General features: G+C 48.2%; 1 long non-coding RNA gene across 1 annotated transcript in view; it reads left to right on the top strand.

Moving 5' to 3' along the window:
• Window positions 1-478: 478 nt before the first annotated feature.
• LOC137434648 (uncharacterized) overlaps window positions 479-8,496 on the top strand; it is a 55,643-nt gene continuing 47,625 nt past the window's right edge. Inside the window, exon 1 of the long non-coding RNA XR_010985898.1 lies at window positions 479-574. This is a non-coding gene — a long non-coding RNA (uncharacterized LOC137434648). The remainder of the gene's footprint in view (window positions 575-8,496) is intronic.

Genomic DNA, 8,496 nt, shown 5'->3' with positions numbered 1-8,496 from the left:
TGTGGACACATTCGCAGAGAAACTTTCGGCAAAGGCGAGGCCAGACTTGGGAATGTCGGGTCAAAAGAGATCATCTGGACGTGTTGCTCATGGTTAACTCTGTTTGAGTGACTTTTGCTCACTTTCCTGTTGCAATATGTCGATTCTCCGATCACTCCCCATTGCTCGTTCTCTCCACGTGCTCAAAGCTTTTGTACCTGCACTGGATCTAAAAGAGTTGGATGAGAGCTCGCGGACGTGAGTCCCGAGCCGGGGCGCACGTATCCTCGGATAACCCTACGCTCAGCGAGCATCTGCTGGCATCCCTGCCAGGACCGACGATGCCACCGTTATTCGCATCCGTCCATCTGGTACTCACCCCGCCCCTCTCCTGCGCAACTCCGTTGCCCGAAACGCCGTGTCCACGACCCCACAGCCCTCGCTGCGGCAAGCAGCCTTCTGCTCTTTGTGCACTGGCGATCGTTTATTTACCTGTCCACTTCAGGTAGCCAATCGGTGGAGTGACCTGCTGTTACCTGTCTGTGCATACACCTGGGGAGGAGGGCGAGCAATTCACCAAGTCCCGCTATCTCAGGTGATGCGTCAGGATCGTTCTTAGACTCAGTAACCTCAGGTAGGCGAACGTCATGAAGATAGCCACGACCCACAACACTGTGGTCAATAACACTGTGAGCAGTGGTGGTCAGTCAGGTTATGATCATCGTATTGTAAACAACAGGTGAATGAAACGGTCACATCGTTACGTCAGTATTTGGGACCCGCTGATGAACATCACCCGTTATCGAAGCCTCACCTGGCAGGTGTTTGGTCTACCTGTGCCAGAATTTTAAAAATCGTAACCACATGCATTGTTTTTACTTGCGACGTGTTGCAGGTCTACAAGAGCTCCACATGCTTGTTGTTGTAACTCCGTCCCGTGCACAGCAGGAGCAGGTTTTGTAATCACTTGCGTGTGTGTGTGTGTGTGTGTGTGTGTGTGTGTGTGTGTGTGTGTGTGTGTGTGTGTGTGTGTGTGTGTGTGTGTGTGTGTGTGTGTGTGTGACCGGGCCGTAACTTTTTTTTACCATTTGAGTTTTGGCCAAATTTTGGCATTTTGGCATTTTTGGCATTTTGGCATTTTTGGCATTTTGGCATTTTTGGCATTTTGGCATTTTGGCATTTTTGGTTTTGGCATTTTAAATAAAGCTTTATTATGAGAATATGGAGAAGATGAATTAATAATTTGGTCAAAAGGTCGAAGGTCAGCATCACCTAAAATCATCAATTTTCATCCAGTTGACCTAAAATTTGAAGAATTGCACATTGGGTCACATAATTGGTCACCAATCAAAAGCTAGAAGCTAATTATTTATTTTAGATCTAAAGCTGAAAGGTCAAGTGCTTAAAATCATCAATTTTCTTTTTTTTATTTAGCTGTTCTTGTTATTTTGAGCATACGGAAGAGGAAGACGTCTAAATACAAACGGACGTGGACGGGTTCTGGATTTTCAGATGCTTTCTAGTTGTTGTTGTTGTTGTTGTTGTCGTTTTTGTTGTCCAATACGATGTGCGAAGTCATCATACCGATACGTGTAGCCCGATGAGCGAATCCTGAAGAGCTTGGACGATGGTGAGGATTCGAACTTAGACCTTCAGGATCTGCAGGAGGTTGTTGAAGGTGTAGATCGCAGGATCTGCAGAAGGTTGTTGAAGGTGTAGATCGCAATATAGGAAGGTGTCGTGGTGTAGGGTCTGTGAGCAGGGGAAATGAAACAGAGCCGGGCTGCTTGTGCCACGGGCGGCAGAAGATAAAACATTTATCAGACAAGATTACAGGTAACCCAGCGGACCGTGACGATCACCTGCAACCAAATCTCTGCTCCGCTTTTATGGGTTAAGTGCTTTGGCACCGGAAAGGCACTTTCATTATTTAAATATATTTCAAATAAATTATTCATCATCTTATTCCGTGGATCGTGATTAAAATTCCACTTATATAAATAGAATACCAGCGTGGATGATAATGCAAAGGTGTGTAACTAAGGTAGAGGGTTCGGGCACCTGCACGATGAGGCTCGTGCACGAGGTGAGCGAGCAGCGGATATGCGAGTCCGAGTACCCTTAATACTGCGGGGATGCAACACAGGAACACCATGTTAAAAGGTACAGGAAGAGCACGATAGAGTAGGGTTTTCCCAAGATGGGACAATGTCACGACTAAGATCTAGTCAAGGGACCACAGATGAAAATAAAAATATGAAATAAAATGAAAAAATAAGCCTTGCTGCACAAGCACATTACCTCTTCTTCTTCTTTTTTAATGGCCATAATTATTCCCACGTTGTTGTGGGGTTGGCCGGACAGGTGTTTGGTCTAAATCTTTCACGAACCGGCTGGCCAGGCCTGACGCTCGACTAAAATTGGATGAGTCGTGTGTGTGTGTGTGTGTGTGTGTGTGTGTGTGTGTGTGTGTGTGTGTGTGTGTGTGCGTGTGCGTATGCGTGCGCGTGCGCGTGTGTGTGTGTGTGTATGTTTGTGTGTGTGTTTGCTGGTGGCATCATTTTTTGTGCGAGACCAAAATGGAGTAGGGAGAATACAGAGGGACACCAACCTGTCTGTGATGCGAGAGAACAGACTTAGACACTCGGCTCCGTCACAGGAGATGCCAATGAATCTGAGGGCCTTGCTTTCCTTCGGCATCAAGAATAGCAAGGTGTGAGTGTGATGCAGGGGTGCCAGCCCAAAGGGGGGGGGGGGGGGAGTGGAGTAGTGTTCCATCAAGCTGTGCATGAAGACCTTGTAGGTTGTTCAGATTGACCCCTCACGACGAAAGATACTCAGTCGGCAGCTGGCTTCAGGGGCCATCTTGAAAATATGGTCTGCCAAAGAAAGATCATGGCTGATGGTGAGACCGTGAGACCCAAAGGTTTGAGTGACGACCTGTTGGAGTGATAACTGGTTAGGAAGTAGAAGGGAGGGTTTGCCAGATTGTCCTTTTCGAAGAGACAGAGTGAGTGCGTGGGATTTGTCGGGCTTGGAAGACGTATTCCAAGTATTGTACCAGCTCCTGATTCAATCAAGGTCTGTAGAGAAGGAAGAGGCTGTTACCTGTTTATCTGAAATAAGAGAAATGATATGGCAAAGGGTGGACTCATCAGCAAAGAGACAGGAAGGATTGTCCTAGGAATCAGTAAGATCATTGTTGAAGATTCCAACCAAGATTGAGCCCAAGGCACTACCTTGGAGTACTCCGGCCTTGACAGGGAGAGGACATGAGATGACCCTTAAGAGCTGCAGGTTGAGTATGGGATTGAGGAGGTCAGTATTTGTGGAGTCAGCCTTAAAAAACAAAAACAGAGAGTTCGGAGATCAATGCGGCATTCCAGACTGTATCAAATGCCCAATATCGGTAAATGGAGATGGTCCGGATCTCATGTCTGTGATTGAGGGCTTCCATCCATTGTTGGGAGTGTATAAGCAAAATGTAGAATGAGGACTGAGACTGGGTCTAAAATCGAAATGAAGACCTGAGATCTGTGCACCAAGGACACCGTGGGATCTTCAAGGTCCACCAACTAATGCCGGCAGCAAGACGATGGACTGAGGAACACATTGATGGATATCACCCAGCCTGTGGAACACCGGGATGGCATTTTATAACTGACAGGACTCTCACCTGGGCTGTAGAGCTCAGAGGTTGTTGGAGTGGGTGCACCTCCAGGTCGATGCCATCCTGCCAGCCCAGTATAAGTGGGGTAAACAAGGTCGATTGGTATGGCAGAGAGCGCAGTGCTCGTATCTGAGTTGCAACTCTTATCGTTAATCCTCTCCATCTATTGTTCCCCAAGTCTCTCTTAAAGCTCGATTCCCATTCATTTATTCGCTGAAGTCAAGAGCATCTTATCAAAGGAACTCTTGTGATTACAATGGCGACGCTTGGCGATGATCTTCAGGGATGTGCCTGATTACTCGCATCATGCTCGTCCTATTTTATTCATTATGCATTCTATGCTCATTAATTAATTGCTTGTCAAAATGCTAATCATTTGCTGTACATGTCCGAGTATTTAGATTCATCGAAGTTCATTGTTTCAGTTATTTTTTGCGTTTACAATTAGCAAGCAGCAATGGCAAATGGCCTAATCCTGTGGGAATGCAGGATCGCGTTATGGACTTCCCACTGCACTCTGAATGTAAATCAGCTCTTTCAGATGTATGAGAACACGAGTTTAGGGAAACGAATTACACAGCTGTTTATAACTGCCAAGCATCAATCACACCGGTCAGGAATCAAACTGGGAATAGGCGGGTCTAGAATCGAACCCGGGATAGGGAGCTCGAAGGTAAGTGCGCTACTTCCACACCTCCTGAACACCCAATTTCTTGAAATCAAACTTGACACCACAACCACCATTGCTGATGTTGGCACAAGTGCTTGCTCAAGTCAGATTTGTACTTCTTCTTCTTCGTTTGTACGTAACGCAAGGCTGTGAGTCAGTGAGTGGCGTCATTGGATGATGTCTGTGCCGCAGATGCAATGCCCTCTGTAGGTTAGGACATTGATGGATCTCCCTGCCTGTGAAACACTGGGACAACAGTTGATAGCAGGGTCAGGAACACCAGGACTACAGTTTATAGCTGGGTCAGTAACACCGCGACAACAGTTTATAGCTGGGTCAGGAACACCGGGAACACAGTTTATAGCTGGGTCAGGAACACCGGGACAACAGTTTATAGCTGGGTCAGGAACACTGGGAAGACAGTTTATAGCTGGGTCAGGAACACCAGGAAGACAGTTTATAGCTGGGTCAGGAACACCAGGAAGACAGTTTATAGCTGGGTCAGGAACACCAGGAAGACAGTTTATAGCTGGGTCAGGAACACCAGGAAGACAGTTTATAGCTGGGTCAGGAACACCAGGACTACAGTTTATAGCTGGGTCAGTAACACCGGGACAACAGTTTATAGCTGGGTCAGGAACACCGGGAACACAGTTTATAGCTGGGTCAGGAACACCGGGACAACAGTTTATAGCTGGGTCAGGAACACTGGGAAGACAGTTTATAGCTGGGTCAGGAACACCAGGAAGACAGTTTATAGCTGGGTCAGGAACACCAGGACGACAGTTTATAGCTGGGTCAGGAACACTGGGAAGACAGTTTATAGCTGGGTCAGGAACACCAGGACGACAGTTTATAGCTGGGTCAGGAACACGAGGGACGACAGTTTATAGCTGGGTCAGGAACACCAGGGACGACAGTTTATAGCTGGGTCAGGAACACGAGGGACGACAGTTTATAGCTGGATCAGGAACACCGGGACGACAGTTTATAGCTGGGTCAGGAACACGAGGGACGACAGTTTATAGCTGTGTCAGGAACACCGGGACGACAGTTTATAGCTGGGTCAGGAACACCAGGGATGACAGTTTATAGCTGGGTCAGGAACACGAGGGACGACAGTTTATAGCTGGATCAGGAACACCGGGACGACAGTTTATAGCTGGGTCAGGAACACGAGGGACGACAGTTTATAGCTGTGTCAGGAACACCAGGGACGACAGTTTATAGCTGGATCAGGAACACCGGGACGACAGTTTATAGCTGGGTCAGGAACACGAGGGACGACAGTTTATAGCTGGGTCAGGAACACGAGGGACGACAGTTTATAGCTGGATCAGGAACACCGGGACGACAGTTTATAGCTGGGTCAGGAACACGAGGGACGACAGTTTATAGCTGTGTCAGGAACACGAGGGACGACAGTTTATAGCTGGGTCAGGAACACGAGGGACGACAGTTTATAGCTGGGTCAGGAACACGAGGGACGACAGTTTATAGCTGGGTCAGGAACACTGGGACGACAGTTTATAGCTGGATCAGGAACACCGGGACGACAGTTTATAGCTGGGTCAGGAACACGAGGGACGACAGTTTATAGCTGGGTCAGGAACACGAGGGACGACAGTTTATAGCTGGGTCAGGAACACGAGGGACGACAGTTTATAGCTGGGTCAGGAACACGAGGGACGACAGTTTATAGCTGGATCAGGAACACCGGGACGACAGTTTATAGCTGGGTCAGGAACACGAGGGACGACAGTTTATAGCTGGGTCAGGAACACGAGGGACGACAGTTTATAGCTGGGTCAGGAACACGAGGGACGACAGTTTATAGCTGGGTCAGGAACACGAGGGACGACAGTTTATAGCTGGGTCAGGAACACGAGGGACGACAGTTTATACCTGGGTCAGGAACACGAGGGACGACAGTTTATACCTGGGTCAGGAACACCAGGGATGACAGTTTATAGCTGGGTCAGGAACACGAGGGACGACAGTTTATAGCTGGGTCAGGAACACCGGGACGACAGTTTATAGCTGTGTCAGGAACACGAGGGACGACAGTTTATAGCTGGGTCAGGAACACGAGGGACGACAGTTTATAGCTGTGTCAGGAACACGAGGGACGACAGTTTATAGCTGGGTCAGGAACACGAGGGACGACTGTTTATAGCTGGGTCAGGAACACGAGGGACGACAGTTTATAGCTGTGTCAGGAACACGAGGGACGACAGTTTATAGCTGGGTCAGGAACACGAGGGACGACAGTTTATAGCTGGGTCAGGAACACGAGGGACGACAGTTTATAGCTGGGTCAGGAACACGAGGGACGACTGTTTATAGCTGTGTCAGGAACACGAGGGACGACAGTTTATAGCTGGGTCAGGAACACGAGGGACGACAGTTTATAGCTGTGTCAGGAACACGAGGGACGACAGTTTATAGCTGGGTCAGGAACACGAGGGACGACAGTTTATAGCTGTGTCAGGAACACGAGGGACGACAGTTTATAGCTGGGTCAGGAACACGAGGGACGACTGTTTATAGCTGGGTCAGGAACACGAGGGACGACAGTTTATAGCTGTGTCAGGAACACGAGGGACGACAGTTTATAGCTGGGTCAGGAACACGAGAGACGACAGTTTATAGCTGGGTCAGGAACACGAGGGACGACAGTTTATAGCTGGGTCAGGAACACGAGGGACGACTGTTTATAGCTGTGTCAGGAACACGAGGGACGACAGTTTATAGCTGGGTCAGGAACACGAGGGACGACAGTTTATAGCTGTGTCAGGAACACGAGGGACGACAGTTTATAGCTGGGTCAGGAACACCGGGACGACAGTTTATAGCTGTGTCAGGAACACCAGGGACGACAGTTTATAGCTGTGTCAGGAACACCAGGGACGACAGTTTATAGCTGTGTCAGGAACACCAGGGACGACAGTTTATAGCTGTGTCAGGAACACCAGGGACGACAGTTTATAGCTGTGTCAGGAACACCAGGGACGACAGTTTATAGCTGTGTCAGGAACACCAGGGACGACTGTTTATAGCTGGGTCAGGAACACCGGGACGACAGTTTATAGCTGTGTCAGGAACACCAGGGACGACAGTTGATAGCTGTGTCAGGAACACCAGGGACGACAGTTTATAGCTGTGTCAGGAACACCAGGGACGACAGTTTATAGCTGGGTCAGGAACACGAGGGACGACAGTTTATACCTGGGTCAGGAACACGAGGGACGACAGTTTATACCTGGGTCAGGAACACCAGGGACGACAGTTTATAGCTGTGTCAGGAACACGAGGGACGACAGTTTATAGCTGTGTCAGGAACACTGGGACGACAGTTTATAGCTGGGTCAGGAACACGAGGGACGACAGTTTATAGCTGGGTCAGGAACACGAGGGACGACAGTTTATAGCTGGGTCAGGAACACTGGGACGACAGTTTATAGCTGGGTCAGGAACACGAGGGACGACAGTTTATAGCTGTGTCAGGAACACCGGGACGACAGTTTATAGCTGTGTCAGGAACACCGGGACGACAGTTTATAGCTGGGTCAGGAACACCGGGACGACAGTTTATAGCTGGGTCAGGAACACGAGGGACGACAGTTTATAGCTGGGTCAGGAACACCGGGACGACAGTTTATAGCTGGGTCAGGAATCCTTACCAGTTATGTTTTCTATCCCCATTATCTCCAGTGTTTCTCCACTCTCTCGTTTATTTTCCTGGTCATTTATTCCCTTGCTTGTTGTATCCAATGGTGGAATATGTCAGGATGCTGTCCTTTCACCCTATGCCACCATACTCTTCCATGAGCCTCCATCTCATATTTCTTTTTTTTGTTTTTGAAGAAAAACAAACAAACAATAAGGCCGTCAAAACGGAAATGAAGTGTCCTCGCACATTTTCAGATTTCATCCAGGATTGTAGCGGCATTATGGATTGACATGATTTGAGAGCCACCATTTTAAAAAGTGCGATGGGACTGAAGGAAGAGTTCAGTAACTTCTACCAAGACGACTTCAGCTAATGACTCGTGGGTTCATGATCTGTTTGACACCTTTGTCAGTTAAACCAATCTCTTAGCGAAGGTGGAAAAACAGCTAATTGAGCTGAAATGTGACAACATCTTTCAGCAAAGGAGCAATCTTAGAGCATCTC

This window comes from Myxine glutinosa, chromosome 9 (genome assembly GCF_964187855.1).
Source record: "Myxine glutinosa chromosome 9, kmMyxGlut1.1, whole genome shotgun sequence".
NCBI lineage: Eukaryota > Metazoa > Chordata > Myxini > Myxiniformes > Myxinidae > Myxine > Myxine glutinosa.
This window is presented reverse-complemented; position numbering and strand designations above follow the sequence as displayed.